Genomic DNA, 13,796 nt, shown 5'->3' on the forward strand with positions numbered 1-13,796 from the left:
TAATAATAATAATAATAATAATAATAATAATAATAATAATAATAATAATAATAAAATGGATATCAAACTTAAAAGACATCCGGTTTATATGTAGTTTTATTTTTAGTATTTCATTGTTCACTTTTCTCTCTTTATTTTGTGTGTAAAGTTGGATTCTATTTCTCTTTTTGCGCTGGATAAACGTTGCCGCTGGAGGTTCATCGCTCTTGCTGTCCAATCTACCGGAGCAGCTTTTAAATGTATTCGTGTTTCCATCACTTTATTGCGACCAAGTTTAGCGAATGTGTTTTGTCGTATTGGAAAACATGTATGGCTGTCTTTTTTTCATTCTATTTTTGGTGCTCTGATTCTTTCTTCTTTTCTTTTTCTTCTGATGCTGCTTCTTTGTCGCTTTCTTCCTTATCTGTTCGTTTGTTTTTCTTCTTCTCCTACTTCTTCTACTTCTTTTTCTTTTCTGCTTCTTTTTCATTAACTTTTTCTTCTTCGTCTTCATCTTCTTTTTCTTCTTCTTTTTCTTTTTCTTCTTCTTCTTCTTCTTCTTTCTCTTTCATCTTTATTTTTCTTTACTGTCTTATTACTTCCTTCAAATGGGTGTTCTTTGTCTTTTTCGTATACAACTACTTTTTTCTACTTTTCTTTATATCACTGTTTGTCTCTTTTGGTAATATGTTTGTTACTTTCTATATTTTTCTTTATATTCTTTAACGTGCGATTTTTTTTCTCTAGACCCTCTCCTTTTCCCCAGCGAAACATTTCCTACTTCTACACCCATTTCTTTTCTTCGCCTGTCTTGCCCTCCACTCTCGATAATTTGTCCTTGTCTTCGTCCTTACCCCATACTCCTAATAACCATCCCTTTCCTCCTCCTCCTCCTCCTCCCCCTCTTCCTCTTCCGTCTCCACTCTCTCTTAACATCTCACTTATTTTCCAGTTTTTTTAATTATATTTTCAACAATTTGATCGGTTAAACTACATATTCCTCATAATCATTAGCATTCAACATTCAATTAATTTCTTCTTTTACTTTTTATATATTTCTGTTTTCACTTTTATCTCATTTCTCTGCTTTATCATCTCCTCCCGTACCACCTCTTTTATTTCTTTTGCTCTTAACCCCCTTTCTTTTATGGGCTCTTCTCCATATTCATCCTGATTGGCTTGAAACAATTTAACTATTTACATGTATTTATTTGCCTTATAGAATTTACCCATTTCCCTGGACCTATTTCTCTCTGCATTCTCTTTTCTTAATGCTCCACCACCAGTTTCTTCTTTGTTTTCTTCCCATTTTGTCTCTCCCTCTTTCTTTATCCCTTTCCTCCACTTTTTCTCTTCCATCTTTGCTCTTCTTTCCTCCTCTCAACTGACACCTCCAGGACACTATAAGTCTTCCTGTGACACTATCTCTCCCACCCAGGTCTCTCTCTCTCTCTCTCTCTCTCTCTCTCTCTCTCTCTCTCTCTCTCTCTCTCTCTCTCTCTCTCTCTCTCTCTCTCTCTCTGAAATGGCTCTTGTAGGTGACGAGAGAGAGAGAGAAGCAAACAAACAAACAAACAAGCACGTAAAATATAAAACAGAATGACGGAATACATACAAAAAAATAAAATGAATAATAGATCTACATTAAATTTTATCACCACAATCACCACCACCATCACCACCACCACCACCACCACCACGCTCCCTCACTGTTGATCTGTCCGTGGCTGTTCAAAAGGGAGGGAGAGGGAGAGGGAGAAGATATAGTAGGGGAGGAAAGGGAAGGGAGGGAGAGGGAGGGTGCAAGGGAAACAAACTTTACCTAACCAGACCCAAAACACACCTGGCTGCTCCACACACACCTGTCCTGCGTTTTATATACCTTCTCCTCACCTTTACCTTCTTTCTGCTCCTCGTTTACCTCTCCTTCCCACATGATGTTCTCTTCTCTAACATTAATCTTTCTGACCTTACTATTCCTCCCTAATGCAGTTCCCTCACGATTTTGCTCTCTGCTCTCTCCCTCTCCCTCCCTCTCTCTCTCTCTTCCTAGTAACGAGTGCCAAATTTTCCTCCTGTTTCTCTCTCTCACGCTGGAGGGAACATTGCTTCACGCTTGTTTGGTTATCCAGGTAGTGCCGTGTTTGTGCAGGTGAAGGGGGAGGAAGGGAGGGAAGGAAGGAGGGAGAGATGGAGGCAGAGAGGCAGGTGAAGGAACTTGGGTAGGTAGCAGGGAGGAAAATAGAAAGTTTGGGATTTTTCGTTTTATCATTGCTCTCTCTCTCTCTCTCTCTCTCTCTCTCTCTCTCTCTCTCTCTCTCTCTCTCTCTCTCTCTCTCTCTCTCTCTCTCTCTCTCTCTCTCTCTCTCTCTCTCTCTCTCTCTCTCTCTCTCTCTCTCTCTCTCTCTCTCTCTCTCTCTCTCTCTCTCTCTCTCTCTCTCTCTCTCTCTCTCTCTTTGTGGTTGCCTCTATTCAGTGTGTTGCTCATTTGTTTCACGTCTGTATTTTTACCTGTCAGCTGCACTCACCGCCTGAATGTGTGTGTGTGTGTGTGTGTGTGTGTGTGTGTGTGTGTGTGTGTGTGTGTCCCCCGCTGCTCTGCCCTGCCTCGCTCTGGACCAGTCAGCGGAAATATGGAGGCCTTGGCCGCCGCTAGATGGCCGCCGCTCTGTCGGTAAACAGACTCATAAGGATGTCAATGGCCAGACGCATACTTAGCCTAGTAATATCTGAGCTCGCGCATACACACACACACACACACACACACACACACACACACACGCCGTGCCGCAGTGCCCGGGGCTGCGGGTCTTGGTGGGCATAAAAGCGTTAACGACATGCCGACAGGTCGTTTACATAAGCGTGGTCGTCTAGGTTAGCCAGCGTGGCGGCGACTGGTGTGTGTGTTTTAACAGATTGGTGAGCGCTTCTGTGCCGCTGCTCACCCTGCCTCTCGTCCACAGCAGCATCGCAGCAGCAGGAGCAGCAGGATGGGTGCTTTGCGCGACCCGCCTGCCCGCAGCCACAGCCTGGGTTGACGGCGGCTGTCGTGGCGCCGGCCAGCGGGCGGGACCAGTCACCCCGGAGGATGTAAACACTCGCAACGCGCCTCCGTGAGGAAGTGACAATAACCTTGGGTGGCGACGAGTGTGTCTGTGTCAGTGCTCCGGGGACTGCGCGGCGCCATGGGCGGCGGCCCGGTGTAGCCCTACAGCAGGACACGCACCGGGAAGTAGTCGCGCGCCGCCGGCATGAGGACACGTGTGGCCGCGTGACATACCGAACAGGGCCGGAGAAACGGACGCCCACGGGAGGACGCATTGGGCATGACGTTAGGAAGTCACGACAGGAGTAAACCCAGTAACAACAACCACAGTAGTAGCGGTGACAGCCTTGACCGCGGAGTGACGGAGTGAGGCGCGAGCTTCCCCCTGCCACACCTTCCCCGCTACTATCGCTGCTCCGCCGCCATGCCTCGAAGCGAGATATTCTTCCCGCCGGACGCCGTGAAGGACTACCCGCCGGACTACGGGCCGCTGGAGGAGGCGGCCATGCACCCATTGGTGAGCCGCGTCATGGACGAGGACGAGGACCTGGAGTGCGGCTCCTCGCCCGTCAACTCGCCCAGGTTCTCCCGCCGCGGCACGAGGCGGGAGCTGAAGAAGTTCCGTGACAGCACCTCCCGCAGAACCCCCTCGCGGGGCGCCGGGTCCTGGTCCCCCGACGTGACCCGCCCAGCCTCCCTCAGAACCACCACCTGTGAGTCACACGCACGCCACACACGCACACTCCCTACACGCACATGACTAAAACGCACACACCTAGCACGAACAACCCTACACGTACACACTTATGGCTCCAATAATCTCATAAACACAAATTTCACCGGACACGCTCACTTTATGTACGCACACACACTACACACACATATGTAAAGCACATATTCTAAAAAAAAAGCACGCACGGAAATCACACGCACACACACATTGCACACGAGCATGAAACACAAAATTTTCCATAGATGCACACACACACACACACACACACACACACACACACACACACACACACACACACAAGGCACTTTCTCCATACCCACGTCCCGTACACCACCTTCCCCCTTTCATCGGCACATTACAAGCCTTCACGCACGTATTTATCACGCGAGGAATGTTGGCATGCGGGGACCAACACATTACTCCCTACCCCTCGCCGCCGCTGAACGAGTCCTCTGTGGCGGGGGTCTGGAGCGTTACAAAGACCCCCTGAAAGCTGTGTACCTCGCCTGTGCGTTCCCTTCCCCATTAATATGCTTTATGACTTCCTGGATAACCCTGAACACACACACACACATACACACACACACACACACACACACACACACACATATGCTTCCCTCATTTCTTTTCACCTTTTCAAAATTTTCCTCTCTCGATATTTAATTAGTTTGCCCTTACTTTGCTAAAAAAAAATCGCACCTGCACTAATTAACTTTCATATTTGCATTTTATTTTCATTTGTTATCCCTGTATCTCTTTTGAATATCACCTTCACTCTCTGGTTTAATTTGTGTGTGTTTTTTTCATTTTTTCTTTCCTCTCCTCTTTCATTTTAGACAGATCTATACATGTAACCTTTTCTCCTTCTCCTCCTCCTCATTCCCTCCTTCCTCCTTCTCAAACAAATATATAACACACCCAAAAATAGTTGTATCCCTTATAATTCCCTTTTTTTTCCACTTTCCTTCCCTCTTTCTTTTACATATTGCTTATTATTCATATTTTTCTTTGATTCTCCTCATTTCTCCTCATTAAAAACTTCAGACGTTTCTCCATTACAGGCACATAATCTTCCTCATATTTTCAGTTTTCCTACTTTCCTACGGTCTTTCCTTACCTTTGTTCCCTTTCCCTTATAATATGTCCTTTTTTCCTTCCTCTCTCTAAACTGTATACACTCCGTTTTTCTCCTGTACTTCTTCTACCTTCCCATATAACTACATTCTTTTCCTCCGTCTGTCCTAAATATTTCATCGTTTCCCCGTTTTCTCTCGTCATTTTTTTTTCTTCTCCTCTTCAAACTACCTAACCCAACTTTCATTTACTTCAACGTCTCCCTGATCCTTTATTTTCCCTCTCTCCTTCTCTCTCTTCTCCATAAATTTCTTCTCTCCGTTACAAATCCCAAGCAACCATCTTCCTCCTCTTTCTCCGTTTCCCTTCTTCGCCTTCTTTCTCTCCCTTTCTTCATCTCTTTCTCCTCTATAAATCCATTTCCCAAGGCCACACAGCCCTTACCTAACCCATCTCGCTTTCTCATTTTCCTTCCTTCCTTCTTTCCTTCTCTCTTGGAATATCCTCTCCTTTCCTCTCTCTCTCTCTCCTCTATAAAACTATTCTCCCCACCAAACAAGCTTACTCGGCTCCCAACACTTCCTCAGTCCCCTTCTTTCCAACCTTCCTTCCTTTCCTCTCCCCCTCTCCCCTTCTCTCTCACCACGGACTTTTCAACAACTAACATTCAGGCTTCCCCCCTCTTCCCTCCTCCTCCTTCCCATCCTCCCGCCACCTGCACACGGCTAGCGAGTTGGCAAGAACGTTTACACACAAGTTTTAACTACTTTTTTATGGCGCTGACACAAGTTCGTGGGTTTTTGGGAGTGTGTGTGGAAGGGATCGGGGGAAGATATAACGTTGAGGAGGAGGAGGAGGATGAGAGTGAGGAGAAGGATAAACAGGATATAGAGGGAGACGAGGAGGAAGATTTCGGTTTGGTTATGGTAATGAGGTAAAAGAGAACGGTTTACTTTACTATTCCTCTGCTTTTAAAGGGGTAACATGTTTAAACTATTCCCTTACTAAATATATTACGATCTTATTTCAAGGTTAACTCTTATTTTTCGCACTAGAGTTTAACGCATTTCCTCCTACGGTAAGTATAACAAGCATCCGTATTTTACTTAATATTTTCTGCCCTCACCACCAACTTGAGGTTTTAAGAATTAGTGTACAGTGACTAACGATTCTTCTGTCTCCCGCAGGTCATGATAGCGACGCGTGTGAGGAGGGGGCGGTGCTCCCCTCCGCCCCCCCAATGGAGCACATGGACCACTTCACCGGCTACGAGCAAGTCTCCTTCGAGGCAGGTAAGTACCCCCTGGCGTGTCTTAACCTCCCTCTCTTATACCGCAGCCTCGCCTTAAATATACCGTTTTCCTTTTGCTCGTTTTCTCTTCCCGTGGCCATGAGAGAAAATGTAAATGCGCGGGCAAGAAGGTGGACAACGGTATTCTGTGTTATTATTACTTGTATTCTCCACTCTTCTGCCCTGCATTACTTAATCCCAAGCCAAGACCGAAAGTTTATAAATGGGATGTAGTTAATTTAGTACAGACCTTCCCTTCTCACAGTACTAGACTATGATAATGCTTTAAGATGATGGCGGTGTTCCAGAAAATAGCAAGGAGAGGGACTTAAACGGCTTAGAACCTCCTCTGAAATATTAGTTGGTTAAAGGGAGGAAAAGGGAAGGGGAAAGAAGAGGAAGAAGAAGGAAGGGAGAGGTAGAGAAGAGAAGAGGGGAGAAGAGCGGATGAGGATGACGGTAATAGAATGGTCATAATGGAGAGGAAATGAAGGAAAACAGAACAAGAAGGAAAGAGAGGATGGAGAGAGAGAGAGGAAAAAGAAGAGGAGAGAAAAGAGGTGAGTGAGTGACGGAAACAGAGTGACCAAAGTGAAAGGGGAAGGAAGAGGAAACAGGAAAGGAATTTGTTTTTTGTTTTTTTACATTAGTGGAAGCAGCTCAAGGGCAAAAAAAAAAAAAAAAGGAAACAATAATAAAAAAATGCCCGCTACTCACTGTTCCCACAAGTCAAGAGGAGTGGCCGAATCATAGGTCAATTTCGGGAGGAGAGGTGTCCTGATAACTTGAAAGTGATTCGTAGGTCCAGGAAGCTAAACTAACCAAGCCGTTGACCCTTCCCTACTCCCATCCCTCTGCGGGCCTGTGACGAGGGAATGGCGTTGTGACTTGAACATGAGTACATTTGACCTAAGACTTTTTCAATACCCCGCGTGGTGATGACAGTTATTACGGCAGGTGCACACATACTTCCAATGCAGATCAATACTAAGAGCTCACAACGCCTTCAGAAATAATGGTACAGTTTTGTCAATGGTAGGCCGTACTCACCCATTTTCTTCATTGCTGTCCGCCTCAGAGAAAACGAAGCCACACGAACCAGGAGTAACTCTTCTATTATGCTTTCCTTTCTCGATGCGATCTGAAAGTAAAGTAATCTTGTTAAGTGACTGCAATTATCACTTTTTATACTACAATACAACACCAGACCACGACGATAACAGAAAAACGATACATTAAAAAATAAATAAAACGAGAAGAAACATACACCCACATTCATACAGCTTAATGCCTCACACACGACTTCCCTTAATTCCCAAAGTTTAAAGAAAAAAACACACAAACCAGAGAACTAGAAAAGAAAAAAAGGTCAAGGGTGATTCAGTGGATGTTAGCAACTTGTCGAGACTTAAGAAACTTTCCTGCCATTTGTTGTTCCTCGTGATTCACAGCTTACTTATGGACTGAGTGACTGCCGACTCGCATGAGAACTGGGAGTGTGCGGCGAGCGAGGGGAAGGGCAACGTCAAGGGGCAAAAAGCGACAGGAAGATCAGCGGGAATAAATGAGAGGGAAGAATAAATTGAAAGTGGGGTTAGAGTGCGTTGTTGCGACCATTTTCCTTCTTTTTGTTTAACTCTTAGTCAAACCACCCATCGTTAAAATAAAATAAAATAACAAATGATCTTGAAACGGACGAACTAACGGAGAGTCTAACCTGGAAAAATAAATTAAAAGTGTGGTACGTTGTTCCAAGCATTTTCCTTCTTTTTGTTTAATTCTTAGTCAGCCAAAAAATAATCTTGAAACGGACGAACTAACGGAAAGTCTAACCTAATTTAACCAAGGCTTTGTGTTACTGATAATCATAATAATTTTGCCTAATATTTTGTTTGAGCTGTACATTCCCATCATCGTTAAAATAAAACAAATAATCTTGAAACGGACGAGCTAACGGAAAGTCTAACCTAAATTAACCAAGGCTTTGTGTTCTGATAATCATAATAACTTTGCCTAATATTTTGTTTAAGCTGTATATTACCATCATGACTTGTGCTCCATTGCCCAAGACGAGGACTTATACCGGCTCACAATTTGATCTTAATACGATAATAATATCTATGAGGGTTGATATCGTCTCAAAAAGGCTCATTCTATCTAAAGCTGACGTTATCTAAGGTAGTGGATGGTACGACACAACAAAAGAGATGTTTATAATTCAGCTAAATCTCTAAGAGGCTGAGTGGCTGACCAACGGACTGACAAAGTGGATTGGCTGAGGGGGTCGGGAGAATAGGGCATCGCATCATAAACAATACTTACGAGACAAATATAATGGCAAAGAGGAAACAGACGGCGGGGGAAACAAGAGACAACGAGGCCCGACAGAGATAAAGGACGTAGGAGGAGATAATTTACGAGGGACAGCAAGCCGGACGGACGAAGAGGCGACGCGATAAAAAGAGAAAACGAAAGAAACTGAATTTATGGGAGACGATCTTAATTTGGTTTAGTGCTCCATTCATCACGATATAGGAACCTAAAAACCCTCGCCCACGCCCCTCCCACGCTGCCCCCTGACCCACGACGCCTCCTCGCCTGTTGGTCCAGTTTTTCTACGGAGATGGAAGCAGATTAAGCCCTGAATAGAAGAAAAATACCGCTCGTTTGTGTTTCCGTATACACCCGCGACCCTGTTTTCTGCTGCCTGGAAAGTGCCAAGACAAAAACGGCCGCTCTTAAATACTAGAAGAAGAGCGAAGGTGAGTGAAAATAGATGATGAAGAAGAAAGATAAGAAAAAGAGGAAAGACAAGAGGAAGAGGAAGAACAAGAATAAGGAAACGAAGAGCTACAACTAATACAATAACAACATTTAATTCCAAGTTTCACTCAAAATAAAGATTAGAATAAGATAAAGGAAAACACACATAAGAAAGCTCCGAAGTAAGATAGGCAGCACCTCACACTAACCAACCTTAACCTAACCTTAGCTACGACCACACCAACCTTAGTGACACTGATCTTTGGCGACTCATGAAAAAAAATAGACCAAGAATCAAGAAAACATAAGAAAATACATGAGTTACGACATCAATCATACACACACACACACACACACACACACACACACACACACACACACACACACACACACACACACCCGCACAGATACATACAAAGAAAAGTAAAGGGGAGACATTATGAAGAGAGAAAGGGGAGAAAGGAAATAAGCAAACTCCCTCTCATTCATCCTTTCCCTTTCTCTCCCCTTCACACTCTCTCCCTTCCTCCCAAACACACCCGTACAAACAAACAAACACTCACTCATCTCCCCCTACTCCTCCCCCCCCCCCTCCCCCCCGCACACACCGTAACCAATGAGTGATCAGTGAATTAACGGCGTGCTGACCTCCGGACCCCAAACATTTTTATGACCCTTTATGACCTGACCTCGCCTCCTTCCTAAGTCAGGTGAGGGTCATTAGCATAAATTTGGGGGTCCTCGTCCAGGTGACCCGCTTGATGACCCCTGACGACCGCTGAGTGGGAAGAGGGGAAGAAGAGAGGAAGGAAAAGGAGAGGGGACGAAGAGGAAGGACGAGAGGGGAAGAAAAGGAGAGAAAATAGGGAAAGAAGAATGGGGTGAATAGGGGAAGAAGAGGAAGGAAAGGGGAAAGAAGAGGAAGAAGAAAGAAGGGAAGGGTAGAGAAGAGAAGGGGAGAAGAGCAAGTGAGGGTGACGGAAAGAGAGTGGACATAATGGAGAAAAGGATGAAGGGAAATAAGAGAAACGGGAATAGGAAGAAGAGGAGAAAGAAAGGAAAGAGAAGATGAGGAGGAGGAGAGAAAATATAATGATTGTGTGAAGGAAGGAGAGAGAAGGAAAAGGAAAGGAGAGGGAATAAAAAGGGAGAAAGAGAAATGGAGATGGGGAGAGAAGAGAGAGATAGGTCATTATGGAAAGATGTAAAGAAGGAAAAGGGGAGGAAAGGGAGGGAAAGTTAACTGAGGTCAGGGTAAGCGAGGGGACAGAAGAGGAAGTGAGGGGAGGAGGGAAGGGAAGGGGAGGATGTGAGGGGAAGGGAAGGGAGAGGAGGGGAGATTAGGGAAAAAATAAAAGGTATCAAGAAATAAACCAAAGAAAAAAAAAGAAAGTAAAACAAGTGAGAGGAATTAGGAACGGAAAATAGGAGACAAAAAATGAAGGAAGAAAATTGGAGGAAGATGTATGGAGGAGGGAGGAGAGAGGGAGAGAGGGAGAGGGAGAGAGGAGGGGACAAGAGAGAGAGAGGAAAAAAAGAAAAAAAAAATTACCTAAACTTTTGATGGACGAAATAATTTTACCCGAGAAGAAAATTGAATCTTTATGACTTATTTTCCTGACATTTGCAAGTCGTTGTGTCGCAGATGAGTTAATGACCTTGTTAGTGTGGGGGCGTGTGCGTGTGTGCGTGTGTGTGTGTGTGTGTGTGTGTGTGTGTGTGTGTGTGTGTGTGTGAGGAAAACAAAGCATCGACCACATAAATAAATCTTTGGGCCCATTTATCAAAACTTTTGTTCTCCCTCCCTTCCACCCATCAACCCCCCCTCCTTTTTTTCCCCCTCCTCCTCCTCCTCCTCCTCCTCTTCTCCTCCTCTCCTCTTCCCTGTCCCATCATATCCCTCCCTCACCTCCCTTTCTCCTCTCCTCACGACCCTCCTTCCTTCCTTCCTTGCTTCCTTCCTCCTCTCCCTTCTCGTTTTTATCTCCTTTCCTTCGCCTTCCTTCCTCCTCCTCCTCCTTCCCCTCCTCTCCTCTTCCCTGTCTCATCATATCCCTCCCTCACCTCCCTTTCTCCTCTCCTCACGACCCTCCTTCCTCCCTCCTTCCTTCCTTCCTTCCTCCCCTCCCTTCTCGTTTTTATCTCCTTTCCAGCCTTTTCAACTTTTCTTCTCATATTTCCCCTTCCTTCCTTCCTACCTTCCGTCCTCCTCTTTTTTTTTCATTCTTTTATTGAACTCCTCTCTCTCTCTCTCTCTCTCTCTCTCTCTCTCTCTCTCTCTCTCTCTCTCTCCCTTCTGACCTATATTTAGCATCCAATCGCCCTCGTACGACCGTGACGATGTGATTTACTGAAGAGGAAAGGTTCTGTGGTAGTTAAGTTACGACCATTACTACTACTACTACTACTACTACTACTGCTACTACTACTACTACTACTACTACTACCGATTATTACTGTGAGAATTTGAAAAGGAGTTAAAGAGAGAGAGAGAGAGAGAGAGAGAGAGAGAGTGTGTGTAAGGGTACGTGAGTGAGTGAGTGAACGGCGATGGAGAATAAAGACGAGAGAAGTTGGCGTTCCATAAATCACGAAGTTCGAAGCTTGGATCCCTTAGACTTTATTCCCCCCACCCCCCGCCGCCCCCCATGACCCCCCCTCCCCTGTGTGTCTCTCCCGGGGCCTTCCTCACACCCTGGCCGCCCATTAACCAGCCCCCGACAAGCAATTACACCGCTAGGGCCATTAGTGTTACCTTGCCTAACACGCCTGACCCCACCCGACCGGACCCGAGCGCACCAACCGTATTTTTTTATTAATACGCTATCGATGTATACATAAAAACATTGAAGTATTGTTTTAAGTAGGTGTTTATTTTTTTTTTTTATCATTTGGTTCAGTTATGTATCTCGTTTCTATGCATTTATCTGATGTTCTTTCAACTATTCAATATTTTAATTTTATAATCCTGCAGTTTATATATTTTTTGTGTGTTTATGTATACGTATATTTTCTTTTTCTTGTCAGGTTCTGCAATTAATAACCCATAACTTATAGAACATTTATTTTCCTTATACGTCACCTCAATATCTTTCTTGTATTTTCATATTTATTTTACCTTTATCTTGCGAGTTTGATTTTCATACATATACATTTTCTTCCTTTATTTACATTACACGGTAAATACACAAATCACAAGCGGTAAAAACAAAACACAACCGGTAAAAACAAAACACAAGCGCTGAAAACAAAACACAAGCGGTGAAAACAAAACACAAGCGGTGAAAACAAAACACAAGCGCTGAAAACAAAACACAAGCGGTGAAAACAAAACACAAGTGGTAAAAACAAAACACAAGCGGTAAAAACAAAACACAAGCGGTAAAAAACAAAACACAAGCGGAAAAAACAAAACACAACCGGTAAAAAACAAAACACAAACGATAAAAACAAAACACAAGCGGTAAAAACAAAACACAAGCGGTAAAAACAAAACACAAGCGGTAAAAACAAAACACAAGCGGTAAAAACAAAACACAAGCGGTAAAAACAAAACACAAGCGGTAAAAACAAAACACAAGCGGTAAAAAACAAAACACAAGCGGTAAAAACAAAACACAAGCGGTAAAAACAAAACACAAGCGGTAAAAAACAAAACACAAACGGTAAAAACAAAACAGAGGCGGTAAAAACAAAACACAAGCGGTAAAAAACAAAACACAAGCGGTAAAAACAAAACACAAGCGGTAAAAACAAAACAGAAGCGGTAAAAACAAAACACAAACGGTAAAAACAAAACAGAAGCGGTAAAAACAAGACACAAGCCGTAAAAACAAAACACAAGCGGTAAAAACAAAACACATACGATAAACACACACAACACAGACAAACGAAGTATCCCCTACAATCAAACAACTTCCTCTCCTCATACATTACACAAGAGGGTGGCGTGCGCGGCAGTCCCATCACTCACCACCAGGCCACGCGGTCACTGAGTTCGGATCCCGTAGCTCATCCGTTAAGTGGATTGGGATTACGCCTGGCTGGGTAATCGCCACCTCCCGCGGCTTACACTGTGATCGTGTGTCCGCGGGGCAGGTGTGGGGTACAGGTGTGGCGTGCAGGTGTGGTTCTATGGGGGCTGTCGCATGCTGAGCCCCTGACGAGGTGTAAGATTAGGCTTGTAAAGTATCAGAAAGTTTACTCGTTCTCTTCCCCTCATCCCAGCCGTCTCCTCTCACACCATTAACCTGTTTTTTATCTCCCTATTCTCTCATCTTCCCCATTCATCTCATCTGCCCCGATTCTCTCTACCTCATCATTCTCTCGATTTTTCCTTTCTTTACAGCCTTCCTTTCTCCATTTTTTCTCCATTTCCTCCATCCTTTCTCCGTTTCTACTGTCTTTTCTTTCTTCCTTCCTTCTGCCTTTCTTTCCTCTCATCTGCCCCGTTTCTCTCTACCTTATCATTCTCTCGCCTCTATTTTTCTTTTTATTTACAACTTTCCTTCCTCCATTTTTTCTCCCTTTCGTCGATTCTTTCTCCGTTTCAACTGTTTTTTCTTTCTTCCTTCCGTCTTCCTTTCCTCTCTTCTGCCCCGTTTCTCTCTATCTCATTATTTTCTCGCCTCCATTTCTCCTTTCTTTACAACCTTCCTATCTCCTTTTATTCTCACTTTCGTCGATCCTTTCTACGTTTCTACTGTCTTTTCTGTCTTCCTTCCTTCCGCCTTTCTTTCCTTCCATCGTTCATTCAATACCCTCTCAGCAGCAATGGTTCAGTAATCGTAAATACAAGAAGAATGATCATGAAAGCGACAAGAGTGAACATAACACACATACGAAGAAAGAAAAAGGAATAAAAACTACATTAATAAAAAGATATATGGATACTATACCACAATCAGCAG

General features: G+C 44.1%; 2 long non-coding RNA genes across 2 annotated transcripts in view; one reads left to right on the top strand and one right to left on the bottom strand.

Moving 5' to 3' along the window:
* Positions 1-6,675, top strand: part of LOC126994923 (uncharacterized) — a 146,049-nt gene extending 139,374 nt beyond the window's left edge. The window contains exon 4 of the long non-coding RNA XR_007749741.1: positions 6,020-6,675. This is a non-coding gene — a long non-coding RNA (uncharacterized LOC126994923). The remainder of the gene's footprint in view (positions 1-6,019) is intronic.
* Positions 1-13,796, bottom strand: part of LOC126994932 (uncharacterized) — a 169,273-nt gene that overhangs the window by 99,643 nt on the left and 55,834 nt on the right. The window contains exon 3 of the long non-coding RNA XR_007749746.1: positions 7,174-7,264. This is a non-coding gene — a long non-coding RNA (uncharacterized LOC126994932). The remainder of the gene's footprint in view (positions 1-7,173; positions 7,265-13,796) is intronic.

This window comes from Eriocheir sinensis, chromosome 7, assembly GCF_024679095.1.
Source record: "Eriocheir sinensis breed Jianghai 21 chromosome 7, ASM2467909v1, whole genome shotgun sequence".
NCBI classification, from domain to species: Eukaryota; Metazoa; Arthropoda; class Malacostraca; order Decapoda; family Varunidae; genus Eriocheir; species Eriocheir sinensis.